The following is a 25,125-nucleotide window of genomic DNA, read 5'->3' as shown; positions in this document are numbered from 1 at the left end:
CTGCCAAACTGCTACAGCAAACGAAAGCCAGGTATTTGAATATTGAGCATTCAGCTCACTGGCTACTGATACAGGAGAAAACCAATCAGCTGAGCCATATGATAATGATGTCATTAGGTCAGATTGTGTTGGACCTATCAGACTGCGCCAACTTAGTGTTTCATGTCAGAACTCTTTATTTACTGTACTTCGATTTCCCATTTATTCACTGACAGCTCTCCTGTTGAGAGAAATAAGCACTTCCTTCAGCCTGAGGTTTATTAATTTCACTTTTCTTGTGAAAGGGCTTTTACAGTGGCCAAAAAATATAACCATAAAATATAATATAAAAATAGAACTATACATTGATATTAGAAAAAACATAAGCTGCCCAGCCCAGGTGATAAAAAGTAATGAATGCTTTTCATAAAGAGTAGCTTAGTAATGAAATTTGTTACTTTTTTGTGGATAACGCAATAGTATAACGCATTACTTTTAAAAGTAACTTTCTCCAACATTGCTTAAAGGTATACTGTTAGTTTACTAGTTATACACTGTACCTCTTGCCCACTTATTAGTTTATAAAAAACTGAAGTGTTTTCTCAGTAAGCTGTGCATGTATTGTGGTACTCCTGAACATGTCAAAGACTGACAAAGAAGAGAAGAAATTGTTGAGTAAAGTCATTATTTTTGTTTTCTTTGCACACAAAAAGTATTCTTGCAGCTTCATGAAATCATGGTTGAACTGATGTCACAAGGACTATTTTAATGATGTCCTTACTACCTTTCTGCCTTGAATGTTTCAGTTGCGTTGCTGTCTATAAAGGGTCAGAAAGCTCTCAGATTTCATCCAAAATATCATCTAAAAAATATCTGTTATCTGAAGATAAACGGAGGTCTTACGGGTTTGGAATGACATGAGGGTGAGTAATTAATGACAGAATTTTCATTTTGGGTGAACCAAACCTTTTGTTCATGACCGCTTTTTTTGCCGTTGCCAGGCACTTCATTAGACTCCGTGTATCACATGGTTAAGGTATAAGCATTATGGGTGCACTCTGTCTACACCATTATATTAATGTACACAAAACATAAGTTGCCTTTAAATGCAATAATACTGTATCTCCTCTTTAAATTGGCACATTTTTCAATCAGTTTTTCCTGTGTCAAACGCTGAAAGTACTCAAGCTACACCAGTCTGCTATTTTGACATCATTTGTCAGACCTAAAGTTTAAGCCTCCGACAGCGCATTGGAGAAAATCAATAGACCATTGCATGACTGTCTGCACCTCGGCCCGTCTAATGACAGCCTCGACCTTTCAGAGGCACTAACTATATGAATGACACCTAATAACTGCAGGGCAAATTCAGTTTTGCCCCTCCCTCTGTTTCCAGTAGGTTTGGGAATCCAGACGCAGATACAATCTCAACCTCCAGGGATAATCTCCTGACTGATCTTTAATATTTCCTGCTCAGCACTGCGTGGCGTATCTACTCGTGGAATAGATATGATATTTACTTAGAGTAAATGTTAAATAAATCTCCATTTTAATATGTTTTGGATGAGTTCAGTAAGTTTGTAGGCAGCAAGAGTTGACATTTAGATTTACGAATTAAGAATTGAAGTTTGAACCCACTAAAACTTCAGTTTCGTTTTAGAATCTCTTTCATTTCTAAAACTCTGGAAATAGAACTGACAAAAAATATTGTTACAAGACAAACGGATGGAAACTAAGATTTTTTATTTATTTCCAATTTAAGAGGAATGACAATTAATGTTGCAAAATGTGCAGATTATACATACTGTGTGTGTGTGTGTGTGTGTGTATTATATATATATATATATATATATATATATATATATATATATATATATATATATATATATATATATATATATATATATATATATATATATATATATATAAATAAATAATACACACACACACACACATATACATTCACCTAAAGGATTATTAGGAACACCTGTTCAATTTCTCATTAATGCAATTATCTAATCAACCAATCACATGGCAGTTGCTTCAATGCATTTAGGGGTGTGGTCCTGGTCAAGACAATCTCCTGAACTCCAAACTGAATGTCAGAATGGGAAAGAAAGGTGATTTAAGCAATTTTGAGCGTGGCATGGTTGTTGGTGCCAGACGGGCCGGTCTGAGTATTTCACAATCTGCTCAGTTACTGGGATTTTCACGCACAACCATTTCTAGGTTTTACAAAGAATGGTGTGAAAAGGGAAAAACATCCAGTATGCGGCAGTCCTGTGGGCGAAAATGCCTTGTTGATGCTAGAGGTCAGAGGAGAATGGGCCGACTAATTCAAGCTGATAGAAGAGCAACTTTGACTGAAATAACCACTCGTTACAACCGAGGTATGCAGCAAAGCATTTGTGAAGCCACAACACGCACAACCTTGAGGCGGATGGGCTACAACAGCAGAAGACCCCACCGGGTACCACTCATCTCCACTACAAATAGGAAAAAGAGGCTACAATTTGCACGAGCTCAGCAAAATTGGACGGTTGAAGACTGGAAAAATGTTGCCTGGTCTGATGAGTCTTGATTTCTGTTGAGACATTTAAATGGTAGAGTCAGAATTTGGCGTAAACAGAATGAGAACATGGATCCATCATGCCTTGTTACCACTGTGCAGGCTGGTGGTGGTGGTGTAATGGTGTGGGGGATGTTTTCTTGGCACACTTTAGGCCCCTTAGTGCCAATTGTGCATCGTTTAAATGCCACGACCTACCTGAGCATTGTTTCTGACCATGCCCATCCCTTTATGACCACCATGTACCCATCCTCTGATGGCTACTTCCAGCAGGATAATGCACCATGTCACAAAGCTCGAATCATTTCAAATTGGTTTCTTGAACATGACAATGAGTTCACTGTACTAAAATGTATATATGTGTGTGTGTGTGTGTGTGTGTGTGTGTGTGTGTGTGTGTGTATCAATAGCTCAAAAATGTAAATAAATTTAATGCCAAAGCTCAAAATAAACAAACAAACAAATACATACATACATACATACACACTCTGACCTGTAGTAAAGATTGCATGCTTCTCTGAAACTTATGTTCCCCACTTTTTAAAACACAACAGGTTTGTTTGAAATATAGTGGATTTTGCATAAATTATTGCCTGAAGTGGGCCACAAACAAACTCTAATGAAGAACTTTATGTGACTTTGTCATTGTTGCAAAGACTAGTTTGTGGATCCTTGAATGCCTGACTGCTGGAGACTTTCATCTGGCAGATGACGGAGCAGCAGGTACACCCTCATAAACGCTGTGCCCATCTGAAACCTCTTTTTTTACACAGAGCCAACTGTTAGATATATTTTTCTTTCAGTGCTGGGTGTTTAGTGGGGGTGTGATTCTTCTAATTGTAGATCTTCATTTGACAGTTTTTGTAGCACATTTTGTGCTTGTTTTAAATCTTTTGAAAACTGGTACTGTGCAGTATGCAGCGGTCATAACCCAGAAGGCATTAAGTGGCTCACAGGAACTTTAATAAGACGGCTCATATGCACTGCCCTAAAAAGATGATTACAACACACTTAAAAACCTCTGTGACATTACATAACGAAATATCAAACACGGTATTATCTTCAACAAATGATTATAGATATCGTCTCAGTTCTAACTGTACTTTTTGAGCTATTTTTGCAGCTAATATCCAGCTAGTGTTTTGGGTTTTTTGTGGAGGTGTGATGAATGAACTCTTTATACCCAGCTCAAAATATCTTATGTTTTCTATCTGTGCATTTAAGCAGTTATGCCAGTTTCATACATAGTGATATTTAAATGTATTTAAACTCGTCATCTGTTAAGCATTAAATAATGTTTTTCAGTGACTTACTAATATAAGTTTTTTTAATGACAAAGAATGCACAAGAGTTTGACGTTAATGTGTTGCATACATGCATGAAATACACAGAGCATACAAATATTGGGTAAAATAGCATAGACAACTTTATCAACGTTTAGATATTCAATCAAAACCAAATTTCTTTAACTGCACTCATAACATTTTTTGATTTCCTTCCCTGGTAAGAATGTGATGCTGCCTTAGAATCTGGCCATACAAGGTATCTAGAAAACACCATAATGTTTGTCTACTGCACTATTCACTTACCTTAGGAGATATATCTATACAAACATATGTTAATCTGTTAAAACCAAAGTGCTTAACAATATCTGGTTACACACACAATAAAAACAAAAAGTCACAATGTCCAAACTCAACTCGAAATGAAAGCTAAGGAATACAGGTGTCTTAAGAAATGACTTAAAAATTCCAACAGTCCGAGTAGTTCTTATGTGAACAAACAGGTAAACTCAAACTGAAAAAAGCTCAGTCACCTTTATTTTTTAACCTGAATCTCAGAACCTCGAGAAGCATCTGATTGGACGACCTCAGTGCTTTAATGGGAGTGTGGACATGTAAAAGCTCTGATTAATAAGAAGGCACCAACCCATTTAAAATCTTAAAAACAAACAATAGAATCTTAAAATCAATCCTCAAGCGGACAGGAAGCCAGTGGAGTGAAGCTAAAACTGGGGTAATATGCTCACACTTTTTAGTCCCAGTTAGCAGCCGAACTGCTGCATTCTGGACTAACTCTAGCATTGATGAGACAACTGATCCAATCCAACATGTACCCCCAGTTTCACAAACAAGGCTTAAGCCTAGTCCTAGACTAAAATGTTAGTCTGAACTGTTTCAACTGAAAGAAACAGTTCGAAACTCTTTCGAACTCCTTAAGCAGCAGGTAGGGCTTGATTTAGCTAACAGTCTCAGTTGGAAGAAACTGGCTTTTAAAACAGAACTAATCTGTTTTTCAAATTTAAAAGCACTGTCAAAAATCACACCAAGATTCTTGGTAAATGGACGAACATACAATCCTAAATTACCTAGAGCAACTACACAAGACCTTAAATCCCCAGGACGACCAAACAACAATCTCAGTCGTATTTTCATTACGACAAAGAAAGTCCTGATCCAACTATATTTTAAATCTCACAGGCAATTAAGTAATGACAGAAAAGAGACTTTGTCATTTGTTTTGACGGGAAAACATCATCTGCATAACAATGGAATGTAATACTGTATTTTCTAAAAATATACCCCAAGGGAAAAATATACAAAGAAAACAACATGAGGCCCAATATGGACCTGTCATGATACGTGCAGTGAAATGAAGCGAGAACTCAAGTGCAGGGAAATGGTGGTTTAATTATAAAAGAAACAAAAACACAACATAAATTCCCCCGAGGGGAAAAACAGGCAGACTAAGCAATACAACGATCAGGATCTAGAAACACACAGGACTTACTGCACATCACATTAGACAACGTGGCCGAACAGGACTGCAAACACCAGGATCATTTAAAGGAGACAAACAAGGAGGAACCAGGTGTACACACTGAGACAATTAGGGAATAACAAGGAGGGCGGGGTCAAACAATCAACCGGGGAACACATGGAACAATCACAACACAACCCCATGTGCTCAGACAAGACAGTGACATCTGGTGGCCAACCAGGGCACACCCACAGGATACGTGACACTACCCCCCAACAAAGGAGCAGCTCCCAGATGCTCCATCTGCAACACTAAGACGACACAAAAACATGAAAAATGAAAATACAAAATGTCAAGAAGGGAGGTGGGCAAGAGACGGATCAGGGGGAGGGATGGTGGGCCAGGCCCGTGCAGAGGCAGGGGGCCCGCAGACCAAGGCAGAGCAGGAGACCAGAACAGATCCGGAGGGACGGACCAGGGGGTTTCCGGCCCAACAGGAACCCCAGCGCACGGCCAGGGTGGGGCCGGAGGGACAAGCCAGGCAGTGAGTTTACGAACGGCCTCTGTGGCCGTGACAGGGCAGACAGTCAGTTCAGAAACGGCCTCTGTGGCCGTGACAGGGCAGACAGTGAGCTCAGGAACGGCCTCTGGCAGGGTAGGGAGCTCGAGTGGAGCCTGCAGGGCGAGAAGTTCGGGTAGAGCCGGCAAGGCGAGGAGCTCGTGTGGCGCCGGCAGGGCAAGGCGCTCGGGTGGCGCCGGCAGGGCAAGGAGTCTGGGTGGCGCCGGCAGGGCAAGGCGCTTGGGTGGCGCCGGCAGGCCGAGGAGTCTGGGTGGCGCCGGCAGGGCGAGGAGCTTGGGTGGCGCCGGCAGGGCGAGGAGCTTGGGTGGCGCCGGCAGGGCGAGGAGCTTGGGTGGCGCCGGCAGGGCGAGGAGCTTGGGTGGCGCCGGCAGGGCGAGGAGCTTGGGTGGCTCTGGCACGACCTCCTGGCCAGCAGTGAGCTCCTGGGTAGCCTCCTGGCCTTGTGGGACGGAGAAGGCCTTCCTCCGCCTCTTCCTCCGTCTCCGGGAGCGGGGCGCCGCTGCGGCATCTTCGGCCACCACTAGGGGATTGAGAGCGGGCACCGCCGCCTCGGGAGCGCTGTGAGCGGCCACCGCCGCCTCGGGAGCGCTGTGAGCGGGCACCGCCGCCTCGGGAGCGCTGTGAGCGGGCACGGCCGCCTCGGGAGCGCTGTGAGCGGGCACCGCCGCCTCGGGAGCGCTGTGAGCGGGCACCACTGCTTGGAGATGCGCCAAAAACTCCACAAACTCCCCAAAAGTCAAGCGGCCCAGCCCCCTCATCCACTCCTCATCGAGTGGCTCCTCCAGGGCCAGGTTAAAAAAGTCCTTGAGAGCCGCATCGTTGTAGCCCAAACCCTCTGCTGCCTCACAGAACGTCAGGGCAAATCTCCTCACGTCAGTGCCCCTCTGACGGAGGGATCGCAGCGTCCTGACCTGGAGGATCCGTGAGTAGCGAGGGTTCCTCACGTTAGCGGCTGGAGGATGGTGTGGATCCATTCCCCGCTGAGTTCTCAGAGTCGGCCACGTTCTGTCATGATACGTGCAGTGAAATGAAGCGAGAACTCAAGTGCAGGGAAATGGTGGTTTAATTATAAAAGAAACAAAAACACAACATAAATTCCCCCGAGGGGAAAAACAGGCAGACTAAGCAATACAACGATCAGGATCTAGAAACACACAGGACTTACTGCACATCACATTAGACAACGTGGCCGAACAGGACTGCAAACACCAGGATCATTTAAAGGAGACAAACAAGGAGGAACCAGGTGTACACACTGAGACAATTAGGGAATAACAAGGAGGGCGGGGTCAAACAATCAACCGGGGAACACATGGAACAATCACAACACAACCCCATGTGCTCAGACAAGACAGTGACATCTGGTGGCCAACCAGGGCACACCCACAGGATACGTGACAGGACCCTTGGGGGATGCCACAAAGAAGAGGGGCAGTAGATGAAGAAAATTTATCAAGGTGAACAGAAAAACTTCGGTACCATTTGAGGGCTATGCCCTTAATGCTGACACACTGTTCAGTAATTAGATAGTTAATGGTAAGTTAACTTAATATACCAAACCACTACTCTCCTAAAAATAAAGGTTTTTCAAGATGCCAGAAGAACCTTTTTATCTAAATGGTTCCATAAAAACTTTTAACATCTGAAGAACCTTTCTGTTTCAAAAAAAGGTTCTTTGTGGCGAAAGAAGGTTCTTCAGATTATAAAAAGGTAAGAATGAGATGGTTCTTTAAAGAACCTTTGACTGAACGGTTCTTTGTGGAATCAAAAATGATTCTTCTATGGCATTGCTGTGAAGAACCTTTTAACCACCTTTATTTGAGTTTATATGATAATTAAACAACAACAAACATAGTTTTTAAACATGTAATTGTATATTTGACAGTGAAAAATACTAAATTGACATTTCCACAATTCCCTGTGTGACACTACACTTCACTTTTTTTTTTTTAGTGTCATGTGTTGTGCTCCTATATAGTAGTATTCATCTGTGGACGTATTTAGTATCTCATTATTATTTAGCTATGGAAAAGGTGTGATGAAATTTGATTCATTATGTGGTTCTCTCTTTATCTGGTTATGTTTTTTTATTGCTACCATTTTTTTATGGTAAAGTTTCATCAACTTCAGTTGCCAGTTTTTTTTTTACTTTTCTTTTCTTTTCTATTGGTTTGGCTGTATTTAACTGATTTGGCAAGAAGAAATCATGCGACTAAATCACTATTTTCAGGCAAGCTTTATACAGTAGCTATTTTTCATCTATCCCCACCATGATTCTTTGATTGACACATTCCAAACTCAAACTCTGGAATAAAGGAAATCCATATTTCCCACTTGTAAATATGTCATATTCATGTGCACTCATCTTCTAAACACGATCACTCGGACATGACTTAAAAGCAGTATGTTCTGCATTGGTCGAGCTCTCTCAAGCGTCAGTATAGAGCACATCTGATGCACATCAAGTGTGAATCTCGCTGTGTAATCAGCAGCAGAGAGAGGAGAACCCTACGACTGCCCTGACAGATGATCCTGGCCCCCGCAGACGTCCCGGGACAGCTGAGAAGGGCCCTGTTCATCTTCCTCCGACTCCCTCACCTCCCAAAAGGCAGAAGTGGAGCTTGATGAATTGGTTCGGATAAAGGCGGCCCCTCTTTTATGGCTGGTGTTGAGCGCCAAGTCTGGGCTGATGAAGGAGGGGGCCTGGGTTAAGGTGGGAAGGCGCTAATTAATTTCAGTCTTGGCCAGGTGACCGGCTGGATTCCAGCTTGGCCAGCCAGAGGCAGACGTGAGCGGTGGCAAAGCACTCCGGGGTCACGAGGTTAGCAGGGGGAAACGGGCCAGACGACCAACAAGAAAAGGCCAGTTTCCTCGCTTTCGTCTTCCTGATTTACGGTCCGCTCCATCAGCATGAACCATGTTTGGCATTCCCAGTCCTGCCAGAGCGGCCCGGTTCACGGCTGTGATGTCTGTATCTGGTACTGGAGCAGAGACGGCGCTCAAGGGGCCGCAGTGAAGCCCGACACCTCGCAGGCGGGGAGGGCCGCCGGGTGTCCCATGACAGTCTTCAAAGACTCCCCCCGGCCAGGCGTGCCATGACTGGCACTTTTATGACTTGGCAAAAAAAGAGCTGCTGTCAGGGGAGGATATAGCACTCTTCTGTAAAGTTTAAGGTGTGCCTGATTCACGATCACTGTCAGGGCCAAGACACTAATACTAGCAGCCACACTCAAACCCCAAACCGCACGTGTCACACACCGTTACCATGTTCAGATTCCTGCTGAAGTGACAGGCGTACAACCGCTATTCTGTTAAGTACATCGACCTCAGCAAATCTGAAGGAACTGTCTGGGATTTTAAAGGAAGAGTTCATCCAAATGCTCTAAATTATTGCTGTATTTGCACCCTCATCTTTTTCCAAACTCATGCTGTTTGGATCAGAAAATTTGATGTTTTGAAGCAATTGTAATTCTACATTTCAGTGGAGGCTGATAATATTTAGCAAACCAATAAAAAATTCTGGTAGATAGATATATATATATATATAATTGGCCAGGCACAAAACTATAATTAAAATTATTCAGATATTATCTGTTTGCAAATAATTATAATCTTATGTTCTTAATTATTTTTGATAATATAAAATAAATATATATATATATATATATATATATGTAAAGTAGGTAAAGTTTGTTTAATTGTTTTACTTATTTATGTTTTAATTTATATTTTTATTCATTCATTCCTCCATTCTTTTATTATTTTTTTATGAATATATTTTTGAGGAGGTTCAGTCTACCATGTCTCATCTGATAGACTAGCATTATTTTAAGGAATTGTTGCATAGTTTTATTCACTCATACGATGACAGTTCACGTCTGTCAAGAGCCAGAGACACATGCAGAAAGTACAGTGAAAACACTGCATGTCAAAACCAAATAAAAAATGCAACTGTTTGGAAAATAAAATTAGCATATGGGTCTGGCATAACATGGAGTTGAGTAAATAATGAATATCATTTTTAGGTGAACTTTTCTTGAGAAAGTTCAGTAAGGCTGACCACAGAGGGAGTGAACTGTTCACCGCGTCTGTCAGCAACATCAGACGATGCCTTAAAATGGATAATATGCTGTGCAATTATATGACAGACGAGGCAGCGTGCTTGATTAACTTTGATTGCTGGCCCATTATCCAGCAAATAACAGCTGATGTGGTCATTAGAGAAGTTAGTGAGACACAGCTTTTCACCTTTTAATTTTAGACATTTAAATCACATCTCGTAGACAACCCATAATTACTGCTCAACACATCAGAACTTAAATGCAACAGTTGAAATAGTCATACAGAACTTCTTAATATTTGGTATATTGCTTTGCTTTAATGGCATCAGCAATGAATGCATTATCCGAGAATGTTTTAAAGAGCATTTTCAGATCTGAACCCAATAGTGTCGCTAAAGTCACTATAATTTCACGGTTGGTCTGATTTAACGAAATAAATCTCTAATAAACTACTGATCTTTATTCATTGTTAGAATGTTTGTCTATGAAGTTGGTCTTCAGGCATGGCTTATTGCTCTTTATTAGTTGTGTGTTTTACTGTACTTGTCTGCGCCCGTATAAAAGTGTGCCACTCATGTGAAACAGCCACCATTAAATTTTACTGTCACAGTTACACTGTCTCCTCAATCCAAACATGTCAAAGTTAGTACCTAATAAATGCTGCTTCATCATATTCTCTAGGTGGAGACTGACACCTGCTGGACGCACACTGAAAATGCCTTATCTTAAAACTTCACTTACATTTATCTCCTATACCAGGGATAGTCAAATCTGGCTCGCAAGATCTACTTTCCTGCAGAGTTTAGTGCTAACCCTAAACAAACACACCTGAGCATGCTAATCAGTGTCTTCAGGATCATTAGAAAATCACAGGTAGGTGAGTTTGATCAGGGTTGGAACTAAACTCTGCAGGAAAGTGGATCTCGCGAGCCAGATTTGAGTAGCACTGTCCTATACAATGTATGGCATCAACAGCATACAGTTAGGTCTATATATATTTGGACACTGACAGTTTTCATAATTTTGGCTCTGTATGCCACAAGAATAGAAAGATGAAATTGAAGTTCAAGACTTTAATTCAAGGGGTTGAACAAAAATATAACAAAGGCCCGGTTTCACAGACGGGGCTTAGACTAAGCCAGGATTAGGCCATAGTTCAATTAGGACATTTAAGTAATTTTTATAAACATGCTTAGATAAAAGCATTACTGGTGTGCATCTTGAGACAAAACAAAGGCACTGATATATTTTAAGATCAGTCAGAGCAAGTTTATTTCAGTTGAAACAGCTCAGACTTACATTTTAGCCTAGGCTTAAGCCTTGTCAAGTCACCTTTATTTATATAGTGCTTTTAACAATACAGATTGTGTCAAAGCTCTTAACAGTATCAAATTGGAGGATAGAGGGTCAGTAATGTATAATAATAAGATCAAATATTGTCTAGCTCAGTTTAGTTTAAATAGTATCTGTAAAATCACGATAATCACTAAAAAAATCAAGTGTCCCCAACTGAGCAAGCCAGAGACAACAGCGGCAAGGAACCAAAACTCCCTCTGTGACAGAATGGAGAAAACCTTGGGAGAAACCAGGCTCCTCTGGCCAGGATATTGTTTATTTATTGTTTAAATATTGATTTAATTAAAAATTTCAAATGTATAAATGTATTATATTTCTATTTTTATATTGTTGCGATTTCTAACAATAATAGTATTATATAGTTAGGTATTTTACTATATCTTTGGTTATTTTGTTTTATTTATTTTATTATAATTTTTTTTTTTTTTAGTTTGTAAAAACTAAAAATTAGTTTTTCACTTGTCTGTGAAACCGGGAGATAATGCTTAGGGATTACAGTTATTTTTATACACAGTTCCCCCATTTTCAGGGGCTCAAATGTAATTGGACAAAAAAAATATAATTGATAAAATGTTTATTTTTAATATTTTGTTGAGAATTCTTTGCAGGCAATGAATGCCTTAAGTCTGGACCTCATGGACATCACCAGAGACTGGGTTTCCTCTTTTGTGATGCTTTGTCAGGCCTTTACTGCGGACTTCAGTTGTTTGTTTGTGGGTCTTTCTGCCTTTAGTTTTGTCTCCAGCGAGTGAAATGCATGCTCAATCGATTTGAGATCAGGAGATTGACTTGGCCATTGCAGAATATTCCACTTTTTTACCTCCTGGGTTGCTTTTGCTGTATGTTTTGGGTCATTGTCCATGAAGCACCGCCCAATCAACTTTGCTCCATTTGACTGAATCTGGGCAGAAAGTATACCCCTATACACTTCAGAATTCATCCGACTGCTTCTGTCCTCCGTCACGTCATCACTAAACACCAGTAACCCAGTGCCGCTGGAAGCCACCAAATCTTCCCCTTCAGGAACTCGAGCGGCGTCATTTTTTTAGATTCTATGGGAACGCCTCCAGCGTGACCACGCTCTGAATCAAGTGTGCAATCTGTCCAATGGAAGGGCAAGACATCACGGGTGGGTGACGTAATCAACCAGGAAGCATAAAAGCACATGCGGTGGAACCGGCATCAGCTTTTTGTCATTCAGCAACTGCTACTCTGTGTTTATGTGTGTCTGTCGATCTGAGTTGGGAGTCTTATTTAGTGTTGTTTGTCCCTACACAATCACTTGAAATAAGCTCCACAATGTCTAAAATGCAGTGAAAACTAAGCACTTGGGCGTGAGCAGATCGCATTATTCCTCCCTGGAAACGCTACATCACTGCTGCGGATACACAGTCCGTGTGAGGTCTGCTTGAAAGTAGAGCACGCAGAGTCGGCTCTCGACGGAGCTGACTGCCCGCTTTGTGAGCGTTTGTCACTGCGTATGCTTGCTCTCAGAGGGCTCTCTTTGAGTAGGATGCTTTCACCAGCGTTCAAGTGGAGGGAATGAAGACCGGCAAGCCCCCATCTTCTACCTTTCCCACCAGATCCAGTGCCCGCTCCCTGGAAGCCGCGCCGCAGACAGAGGGCTCGATGCTCCTCCGAGGAGGTGGATGTGAAGTGTTTGCACAAGCATATAATGAATGACGATATCATTATAGCAGCGTTCTTGCATAGAAACGGAGTTCGCGCTGTCAGCTCTAGAGAAATAAGGGGCTGATTGTTCTTCTCCCGGTTCTGGTCCTGCCGCTGCTGAGGCACGGCGGCGAGTGAGGTCGTGGGGATCGCAACATGGATCTGGTGGACGGGTTCTCCCTATTTCCACCTGCATTACCTAGATCTAGCGCTCTAGCTCGGGGCTGGAAGCCCGCGGTTCTCTCCGCCCACCCCCCACCTTTGAGTGAGAGCTCGCTGTTGCAGCTCGCGTTGCCGAGGAGAAGCCTGCGTTACGTCATTCTCAGAATCCTTTTCATATCAGACCGTCTACTTGTCTGATTGGTTTTCTGCATTTAATTTTGAGGAATTAAATGGTCTATTTCATCTAACCAGGAGAAGTTAGATGTGTGTGTGTGTGTGTATATATATATATATATATATATATATATACACACACACACACACACACACATACATACACACAGTATATATGCGTGTATAGGAGCCTCTTGGGATACTCTCGAGTGAGAGAGGAGCTACTGGGCAGAGCAGCCCCAACTGTGTGCCAGATCCTCATTTAGGGAGAATCACTTCTCGTACTCTCCAGAATATTGGAGTCAGAGTGGCCCTCCCGGGCCAAAGGCTTCTAGCAGAAGGCGGATCTGCAAACCGTCATTCTCGCTGGATAGTCTTTGGCTAAAACGTCCTGCTGCCTATGGCCCAGGACTTCTGAGGGCCAGCCTCTCTGGGGAAGAGCGGCATACACCGCATTACATGGTGCCCGTCTCTCCTCAGTGCCCTCTGGAGATCGGTCTGCCAACCCTGCCAGTGTTCCAGAGCGCAGCGGAAATGAGGTGCTCGCCGCCCCTTCGGTGGCCTCTAGGGCAGCTAGTTCGGTCGTCTCCTGCTGGTACTCCGCTCCAGGACACTGAGCTAGCAGCTCTAAGTACACCAGAGGCCAGTCTTGAGAGACTGGTTCTCTTAGTAGACTACTTGGCAGCGTGGAAACTACTGCCAAATGTGTCTCCATGGGTCCTGCGCACTGCAGAAGCAGTTCGGCGCTTCGTTACCACAGGGTCTCCCACAATGTGGGCCCTGAGCAGGCTCTGGTAATCAAACAAGGGACTTCCCGAGGTTTGCTTTGGGGCAAAGCGCAACCCCCACCGAGAAACCACTCGTCCAGCCTCAAAGGATCGGGACGTGGTGGAGGATTCTACACGAACCCGAAATTCTCGGCGGCCCGGGAAAGCATAGTCGTCATCTCTGCGTCTGGCTCGGACAACGCTACCACACCAGAAGGGGGCAACGCAGCCGAGTCGTCATCCCCGGAGAGAGAGAGCTCACCCTCCGATGCAGCGTTTGACATCTGGTCGTCAGGGGGAGCACCGAAGTAAACAGGTGGTGTACCCCGCTCCGACGGCAACCCCACCGGCTGCGGAGCGCTTGAGGGGTGAGGAACTCCTCTTGGGGAAGCCCTCACCGTAATCCTCAGATCACCTCTGACTCCAGAGGATGCAGCGGCGCCCGGGGGCCGAGACGAACGCCGGATCGCGGCAGAGGGACTCCGCCATGTTTGACATAGCAGAGTCTTCGGTGCAACTCCGAGATGGTCATGTCCCCACAAGAAGAACATGAACCACAGCTTCCTCAGCGTGCTGAATGCCCAGACATGTGAGGCAGCGATCGTGACCGTCCTGAGGCGCCAGGAAACGACCACACCCAGAAACGCATGGGTGATAAGACATCTTTAAAAAGACGCAATCACCCGTGTTACTCTTTTGGAGAAAAAATGCTCTTTTAGAGAAATGCTCTTTTAGTGCTGAAGCAGGCAGGGGAGCTGGCCACCGCCCACTCCTAGTGTGGCTGTCAGCAGGAAGATGATCTTTCTCTCCCGTACGACGTGACCACCGCTGCTGCGTCATAACGCCCACGCTCGCTCGCAGAACACTCTCTGTGGAAAGGGAGAGCAGTAGCTTCAACCACTAGCGCTCGGCTCCGAAGCGAAAGGATGAATTAATGCGGTGTACCTGCTGCCTCTTTTACTCACGCTGTGATCAGCGGCAGCTGGATGCAATGATCGCATGTGAATCGGTTATTTGAAGCAGAAACAAACTTTTGGAAGGAATCAGTTCGCGGAAAATAATCGTAAAAAAGTGCGGAAATTAACAGAAAATTTTATTTTTTGGATGAACTGTTCCTTCAAATCAAGTTTCAGGAGCCGTGCTCAAAATGGAGGGAAAGCGCACAACAAAAATATCAACTTCAAAATATAATTTGTGCTGCTTCTTTTTGCTCTCATTTTGTATTGTACTTATGCTGATCTTATGATAAATCCATATGTCCCTGGCAGTGGTGGAAAGAGTACTGAAAATATATACTCAAGTAAAAGTACCATTACCTTCCAAAAAATGTAGTTTGAGTAGAGTAAAAGTATACTTGTCCAAAAAACTACTCGAGTAAGAGTAAAAGAGTAGCCCATTTAAAAGTACTCATGAGTATTGAGTAGTGAGTACTGAGCTGTGGATTCTACCCCGTTATAATAAACGCTGTACACTGCAATTTATACATGTGTGACCCTGGAGCACAAAACCAGTCTTAAGTCGCTGGGGTATATTTGTAGCAATAGCCAAAAATATATTGTATGGGTCAAAATTTTTGATTCTTCTTTTATGCCAAAAATCATTAGGGTATTAATTAAAGATCATGTTCCATGAAGATAGTTTGTAAATTTCCTACTGTAAATATATCAAAACCTAATTTTTGATTAGTAATATGCATTGCTAAGAACTTCATTTGGACAACTTTAAAGGAGATTTTCTCAATATTTAGATTTTTTTGCTCCCTCAGATTCCAGATTTTCAAATAGTTGTATCTTGGTCAAATATTATCCTATCCTAACAAACCATACACCAATGGAAAGCTTATTTACTCAGCTTTGTATAGATGATGTATAGATCTCAGTTTTGAAAAATTGACACTTATGGTTTTGTGGTCCAGAGTCACCTTTAAAAAACGTTGTACATTCTGGAATTCACATAATCTTGTTTGTCATAAAGAATGAAGAATATCTATAATCCAGCAGTTTTGGTTGATTTTGACTGCCAACTCTTCAAAACACATCAAAACAGCACGGAAACAGTATTCAGTTGAAGAAAAGATGAAAGTTATTCTCAGTACAATTATCCCCATTTAAATCATAAAGTTTGAAAAATAGATTTAAAATCATGTGTAAGGCCACTGAGAGCATGCTGTTGTTGCACATAAAATATTAATGTTTAGAACAGTGCAAATACAAACACCATTAGAAACTCATAGTTCAGCATCACACACCATGATATGTTCAAATGAGAGCCCATTTCTCTCCAAAACGGAGCCAGTTTTAGCGTTTTGCAATAAAGAAACAAGAAAAACTAAACTTGATGATTTATGTTACAATTTTAACAAATGCACATTGTTCTAGAAGGATGGCATCATGTGCATTACATGTACATATACATTACTCGAATTATGTCGATAAAACAATTTGTAAGGAAATATGCATTAAATAAAGCATTTCTGGGGAAACTTTTTCAAAAGAAAACACAAATTATCTTGCGCGAGTGCACATGCTAAATGAAGGCGGATTGAATAAAATGGATTAAAAAAAAGAAATTAAAAAAAAGTTTATTAATGAGCTGCAGTTTTATTACATCACGCGCTGACACAGATGCAGTATTAACGCCACAGGTCATCAATAAGGTGCATATTGGACCTTAATTTGAGTACATTATTTCAAATCGTTTTACAGTGTTTCCAACACACTTTTTCACAGCGCGCATCACACGCTCAAACTCATCAAAAGTCAACAAGTTCAACAAGCAAAAACGTATCCAAGTGACTGCAGCTGAACGCGCGTGAGAGAGACGAAGCAGCGCAAATCGCGCGGCTCTTAAGTGAGTGGGAGTTAACACTGTACGCAATACACCACATTTCAGGTCGTGTAGATAGGCAAGCATATATACAAATCATTTAGTAAGCAGAAATCCAAAATTTACCTTAACATATTAGAGGAAGATGTTTGAGGAATGCACTTCCAGCAGCCATGATAGACAGCAGTTGGCGGTTAAAGTTTTCTATGCACAATTTGATTTGCGGAAAGTCACGAGACACTATCTCCCTGTCCAATCATATTAATGGATAAAAATAAAATTAAAATAAGGATGTAATGACCACAAACGGATGAAAATAGCGGAGTAAAAGTACCGATACATCACTTAAAATGTAGTAAAAGTAAAAGTCCACAATTTTTTTTTTACTGTAACGTGAGTATTTGTAATTCGTTACTTCACACCACTGGTCCCTGGAGATTACCACACAGTGACCTGGGAGTCATTTTCCCTGATAATCATGCATGTGCATGTTTCTATCATCTGTTTGAAATCAGAAGCAATGCGAAGTTCACGAATGAATCACTCATTTGATCTAAAGTCTGAAAGGATGCAGTACAGTTCACTCACGCACTGAATTGTTTACAGTGCTTTCTCACAGCGTATAACGGAATAAGACAGAAACCAGCACTGATAGTATGATAGAATGAAGAAAACAGTGCTGGATGAGATTTGCGAAAATGTTAGTATAGTGTTTTATTAAGATATTTCCAGAAGATGTCGCCAAACAGCTGTTTAGAAACGGACAAAGAAAATCCCTCTCAGATTCAGAAAAAAACAGAAACTATGAACTAACCACTGCAAGTCTATTATGTAAATGTAAGTGACATTGATTGAAACAATCATAAATGGACATTCAAATGGTTGGTCATATTGGTCATTTCAAAGAAAGCGAACTGCTGTATACTGTGTTGTCCTGTTCTATGAAAATGAGACTTTGTAATCTAAAATAAACCAACAGTTTTTTGACGTCTGAGTTTCAGTTTAAAAGCCACATCATCATTTGAAGATTAATATATATATCGGGTAACATATTTGTGGGGTTGTTGATGTGGCGAGACATCTGCTGCATCTGGTTCTCTTGCTCAGATTACAGACTGCAAATATAACTTCTGAAATGCTGTACTGGACAAGTTACAGACAAAATAGCATCATCTGAATTTTGATACACTGTTATGAAGTATCCACTCCATATAAAATTCACCTGTGCTCCAGCGACTGCTTCTATTGTCAAGAGTGTTTAAAACGGGAAAATATTCATTCACATCTCCTCCACTCTGTGGTTTTTTACAGATTAAAGGTTTTAGATGATTATCATCCACCAACAGTTTCTGCCACTGTACTTTTGAAATGGGAAAACAAAAATATTTGCTTGAGGAGGAGGAACCATCTAGGAATGAATGAAGACTTGAACACTTTAATAATAAGTGATGTAACAGTTTATTTAGAAGAATGACACGTTATGGGCTACTATAGTATAATTTTGGTAATTCTTATTGACTATACTTTTGAAAATAATAAGGACATGCCCTAGTAATTTCAACAATCAGTGTTTTGTGCGTTCATCATGATCAAAGCTGTTCACTGATTTTTTTTTTTTTTTTCCTCCATTGTTTTCTATAGTTGATTAAAGGATAGCCATTAGATTGTATAATGCAGCCGGCAAACAAACAAGATACCTAGATATCTTGCTCCACAAACTAACAGTTTTGCATCCATCCAGTATCTTTTGAAACATATAGCATCAGGTTACATTTTATTTCATTTGAGGATATGATGTTTTGTATATTGTTTGTTTATTTATTTATTTTTCTGAAAATTTACTCACCCTCAGGTCATCCAAGATGTAGATGAGTTTGTTTCTATATCAGATTTGGAGAAATGTAGCGTTTCATGCTCACCAATGGATGCTCTGCAGTGAATGGGTGCCGTCAGAGTGACAGTCCAAACATCTGATAAAAACATCACAAGAATCCACAACACTCCAGTCCATCAATTAATGACTTGTGAAGCTAAAAGCGTGTTTGTAAGAAACAAATACATCAAGACATTTTTAACTTGGATCCTCTGCAGTGAATGGGTGCCGTCATTTTAAAGTTAAAAATGTCTTGATGTATTTGTTTCTTACAAACACGCAGCTTTTAGCTTCACAAGTCATTAATTGATGGACTGGAGTGTTGTGCTGTTTTTATCAGATGTTTGGACTCTCATTCTGACGGCACCCATTCACTGCAGAGCATCCATTGGTGAGCAAGTGATGTAATGCCATACAAATATGATGAAGACAAACTAATCTCGGATGGCCTGAGGATGAGGACATTCTCAGTAATCATTTTTGGGTGAACTATGATTTTAATATAAAACTTAGTAAAACCTAAAAGGAAATAGCAATACCTGACACTAATTTACAGAGTATGAAAGCATGTAAACTGCTACGAGGAAATGATGATATGATGAAACATAGGTGCATAGAGAATAAAGTACATGACACATAACAGGACGTGACAACTGTTTCTGGCACAACAATTTGCTAGATTAATTATCTGTGGATTACACTTAAGCACCATCATCAAAACTGCATTATTGTGACATCTCTGAGAAAGGCCTAATAAGAATACGTGTGATGCCATCATCAAATGTTTAAGATTTAGAAACCACACCTAAAATTCAAATGTCACTCAAACAAGAGTATTACACTGGCAATGCCGAGCAATGCCGAGCCTTGATTCCCAAGGAGGGCAAGAACTGATAAATTAATAAATAACAAGTCTACCTGGAAGGCAAACTAGGTTGCTTTGGATAAAATCATCAGCCAGATATATGAATGCAAAATATAATGTTTTGGAAAAGTTGGCAAACACAAACTTCAAAATGTCAATACAATGTATTTATACGGCAAAAACAATAAACCACAATGCTTGAATGAATACAATTAATATTTTATTTTGAACTGAAAACCGCATAATCTGAATGACATGCTTTAAAAACAGCGAAAACACCAAAATAAAACAAGGCCACTTAACATTTCACAGAAGCTTCAATGACAAATATGTGTAAACAATACTGTAAAAAAAAAAAAAAAAAAGTTGAGCCAACTTAAAATTTTAAGGCAACCAGCTTCGGCAGATTTTTGAGTTTTCTCAACTTGTTGTTTTAAGTTTATACAACAAAAAGTTGAGAATCTCCTATAAAAATTAGTGGAGAGAACTCAAAAATCTGCTGAAGCTGGTTGCCTTAAAAAATTTTTTTTACAGTGAACAGGACATTTATCACAACTGCCAAACAATACAATAAAGTAATTATCCATCTTTTAACTTTGTGAATGGAAGAGCATTTAGAATGGGCAAACTGACTGAACCAGTTCATGCACAAGATCTGACAGGAAGCATGTTTACCTCTCAGCTAAATGTATCAGGAACTTAATAAAGGATATACAAATACAACAGTAGACCTAATGCCATAAAGACATTTAATAACTATCTATTTATTTACTTTCACTTACTCCTAAATGTTATTGCTCGTATAAAATGAGATTCCTAAAACTTTGTGAGGAGAATGTGATCATAACATCATAGTATCATTTATGCAATGTTGTGAAAGTGCATTATGTAAAACAAATCCTGACCAAACATGAAAGTGCGTATAAATAGTACGCCAAATAAAAACGAAAACTCGTGGTATTGATACGCAACAATGTTTGGCGTGTATATGCTACGTGATGGGTAGGGTTAGGGTTGTGGGGTAGATGCGTATCATATGTGTCATATAAGCCAAAATTCATTTTTGCCTATCAATACCACGAGTTTTTATTTTGGCGTATTATTTATGACTTGCTGTTTTCTTGCTTTTATGATTGTTTCTTGTCAGATTGTGAGAAATGACACCAGTGAGATCTTGTGTACAAGCCAAGGCAAACTGTGGGATATCTTTCACGTGAGACCATATACAACCGTCTAAAATGCAAAATTAAGATAACGTTAAAAATATAAAAACAAACTAAAAAAAAACTGGGTGTTGGTTCTGATTGGAAAAAAAATAGCATTGAGGTAATATTTATATTAGAAAATGTGTATGCAAATGCAGATATTAATATCACTGGTCAAACACTTTAAAAATAATTGCTCAATATTGTAAATTAATCATGTAGTATTGCGTCCATGGTGGCAAATCACACTCAATTAATTCATTGCTAAAATAAGTAATTGCTCTTTTGACTCAAAAGCTTACTTTTTTTTTTTTTTTGTAAAAGCCAGAGATTACTACAGTGCTACTGCTATAAAAAATAATATTTTAATACAGTATCACAATGCATAAAATAACCTGCCAGATGTGGAAATAAGTTTTAAGTAATTTTATTTTATTTTTTTTATTATTATTGTAGTATTGTACAGAAAATACTGTGCAGAAGACATAGTGCCTACTTGAAAAGCAGTGCGTAAAGAATGGTAGTATGGCATTGGAAACACCGCCCAGGGTTGTTCTGGGACGGGAATGTGTACTGACAGAGCTCTTCTCCAATGGGAGCAGCGGAGGGGAAGGCGCAGTCAAATCCTCGCACTTTACTACGGAGGTGAAGCGCAGCCAAGGCAATGGAGAGGAACCGCGTCAAAATGCTCGTTTAATGTTCGAAGAAAAGTAAGGTAAGGATTGACGAGAAACACTTGAAAAGTTGCACTTTGGGAAACATGTTTAATGGATTAGTTATGGCATCATAGTGAAAGCGAGAGGAAAGTTTTGGCGACCCAAGGGAGATCATATAACTGAGCTCTGGGAGCTGCGCTTGGAAATTAGCCCGCTGTATAGTCAAGATAAACGGGTTCTCTTGTTAAAAGCGACACGTTTTAAGTCTTTACATTTGGAAAACTGAAATAAGGCCGTGTGTAGCAGCTCGGTACCTGTTGAATACGGATGATTATGTAGGCTATAGTATTGTGGAATAGAGGGACGGACTAACTTGTGTACTACTTAAATCTGTTTATCCTACAGCTGTTAAAGACGGGACATTTACTGGAGTAGTATTTAAAAATAATAAAATAAAACACATGTTTAAAGAATAAACACTTTTAGAAACAAACATTTATTTATTTATTTATACCTATCTATCTTTTTTAACATTTTAATGTTTAACAACATGTTTAAAAACAATTTGACAAGTGTTTTGTTTTCTTGTTTGTATTGCATTGCACTTTTAATTTATTTTTAATTTCTGTTTATCTAAGCATCTTCATCAGTAACGTAACCAAATATAATAGTCTTATGAAATAAGTAAATTGGCAATAGTAGGCTGTGCACAGGGAAATATATATATATATATATTTACCTATATTTAGGCCTAATTGTAATAGAGATTGTAATAAATGTAACAGTGTTGACTTTTTCCCTACCAGACATTGTAGTATTCAAAACCTAAACACTCAAAATTCATCCTTGAAATCACACATTGCATAACTATGGAAGTTATAGGCTACTTTAAATTCTGTTTTCGAGCGTCATATTACAAAATTTACTGCAATATTTTATAATCAAAACTTTTAATCTGGACGAATCACAGTAAGGATCTGAGTCTCCAGTGTTCCATATTTAGTGTTTATTTTGTGATAGAAGTAATATTGTGACAGAATTGATTATGTGACAAGAAAATGGGAAAATGCATCAACAAAAAAAAAAAAAATCTATGAAATTTGGGTGTCATCTGGTTAGTATTTTTGGAAAAGTGCCTAAACAAAAATGGGAACCTCAATTTTTGTGATATCAACTTCAAATTTGGACCATAACTAATGAGACATATAAGGTTTTGGAGTAGCTTTGTATTTTAGATTCTAAAATACTTATTCATATGTATTATAATATTTATTGTAAATGTAAAAATAGTACAGTCAGTTTTTATTTACAGTAACCTTAAAGTTTTTTGCACTTTATTTTTGTTAATCCTTTCATGAAGTTCAGATTTGAATGTTGAATGGACATATTTGAAGAGTTTAAGTTATATGAGACTACATAAGCAAGACAAATAAGCTGTAATGGGAAATACATGCACTTCTTTACTCCAGCGTGCTTTCATAAGCACAACAGCTTGTCAGTTATAGTGGACTTTAAACATAGTTGTTTGAACATCAAGCAGAGTTGAGACAGTTGATGCTTCTAATATTTTGGAAAGGTCTTTGTTTGGGAACAGTGTCTCCAGTCAATCTCTCTGTGTAATTTAACCTTGGATCAGCTGTACGCTGGTTGCAAAGTCCAAACTGTTGAAACTCTCTTAGTTTCCACACCAGGCCTGGCTTTAGCCAGGTGTTAGGACCATCATCTTCTACATGGAGAACATCTGCCCAGATGTGCATTCCTCAGGTCTCGACCGTTTATATACAGTAAATACTAGAAGCGGAATGCAAACATATGAAAAACACATTAAAAAAAAGCCTCGAAATGCAGGAAAGCGATACGCCTGCGAAGTTAGTTTGGCTCCGACCTCTCTCTCCACTCTTTAACTGAATCCGCCAAGTTCTGTTCCTCATTCAGCACACTCGTTTCCAACGCATATTTCAGCACGCATTATGAGTAGCTGTAATCTATTTCAAATTAAACTTGAGTGTTCTTTGTTCTGTCAGGGGAACAGGGCCTCAGAGAAGGGGACGTGGTGACTATCTCGCTGGCACACTGACCGTGTGTTGGCTCTTGGCTGCTCCAAGGCTTTGCTTGCTTGAGGCCCTAGATGGGATTTCATACATTGTGCTTAGGCTGCCGAAAAGTTTTCATATGTATTTGCTCAAGCTTAGGTGTATAAATATATACGCCGGACAGTTACTGGGTGACTAATTATGCAGAGTGAAGCTTCAGTTTTTGTCTTTTCCATGAAACTGTAATGTGAGGACAGGGTGAGTCATTGCAGAAGAGTTCAAGTTCGTTAAGGATTTGTTTATGAGTTGAAAGTGTCAAGGCCTGGTGAAGCCCTGCAGTTGGGAAATGCCGTAATTATCCTGAAATAGAGGCCCCTTGTCCTGGTCTTTGATGTCCACTTGGTGTAATGCAGGACATGGCATGTTGTGTATTTATTCTTGTGTATCGCGTTCACGTTTGTTTGTTCTCTCGGTACACATTTAGTTTTCTCTAATGAAACGATCCACATGCTCTGTCCTTGGAAACCACAGAATGACATCAGACATGAGGTTTTTGCAATGTGCTCGATGGTTACATCTGGCGTTTACATTGTGTAATCTGGACTGATTGTTCTTTATGTCGGATATATGAAACATATCATTGTTTCCATAAAACTATTAAGTACAAGTATTTTCAATATTGGTGCAAATCAATACATTAGTATGATTTCTGAAGGATCATGTGACACTGAAGACTGGAGTAATGATGCTGAAAATGTCATTTTGAGCACAGGAATAAATTACATTTGAATATATATTCAAATAGAATATTTCACAATTTTACTGATTTTATGTATATGCAAATTTGTATACATCAGCAACATTTGCTGTCCATTTTTCAAAAAGGGAAAGATGTTTTGAATGTGTAACGCTTTAAAGCTAACTGGAACTAAAAGCCTCAAACTGCCAGTCTTTAATAATGGGGTTTATTCTCACAAATCTTTCATTCATCTTTGGATTCGGTTTGGATGAAAACAAAAATCTTTAATGTAATAGTTTGAATTTTGTTAGGACGATCAAATCTGTAAAACATTTAGTGGTTAAAATAGACCCAACATGCTCCATTTAGTTTGTTGTCCACTAGCCGCACGTTTTATAGTCTATTTCATCTTTCTCCATTTTATATAAAGCCTAAATGGTTTTTAATGAGAGGCAGATCTTTTCCCCAGAATGGTATCTGGAGGCACTCTGCTAACGTAATGCCGTCTAATATGTTTAAGTTTCACATTTAATACGCTATCCATGATCTTCTAAATAAGCACATATATTTTTTTGTCCTCTCCTGAGAGCCGAGTAGCACTTAAAAGTCTACAAACTATGTTTTTATGACATGTCTTGAAATAAAGCCTTAATCAGCGTTTTGTTATAGCATGTGTTGACAGTGACATTTTTTAATTATTGGTGTAAACCACATTGGACTTCGTAATGCAACTAGTTTGCAACTATTAATGCAACTAGTTAACTAGTCAGTTAATTTTGTACTTGAAGTAAGAAGAAATTCTGATTTAAAATGATTCAAAACGAAACGTTTTCATACTATGAGTTCAAA

General features: G+C 39.9%; 1 protein-coding gene across 1 annotated transcript in view; it reads left to right on the top strand.

The window, feature by feature from the left end:
* Positions 1–21,432: 21,432 nt before the first annotated feature.
* Positions 21,433–25,125, top strand: part of LOC306865618 (ciliary neurotrophic factor receptor subunit alpha-like) — a 34,260-nt gene continuing 30,567 nt past the window's right edge. The window contains exon 1 of the mRNA XM_079410334.1: positions 21,433–21,563. The gene's annotated coding sequence lies outside the window, so the exon portion shown is untranslated. The remainder of the gene's footprint in view (positions 21,564–25,125) is intronic.

Source organism: Barbus barbus, assembly GCF_936440315.1.
Source record: "Barbus barbus genome assembly, chromosome: 47".
NCBI classification, from domain to species: domain Eukaryota; kingdom Metazoa; phylum Chordata; class Actinopteri; order Cypriniformes; family Cyprinidae; genus Barbus; species Barbus barbus.
The sequence above is the reverse complement of the archived record's forward strand: the minus strand, read 5'-3'. Positions and strand labels throughout refer to the sequence as shown.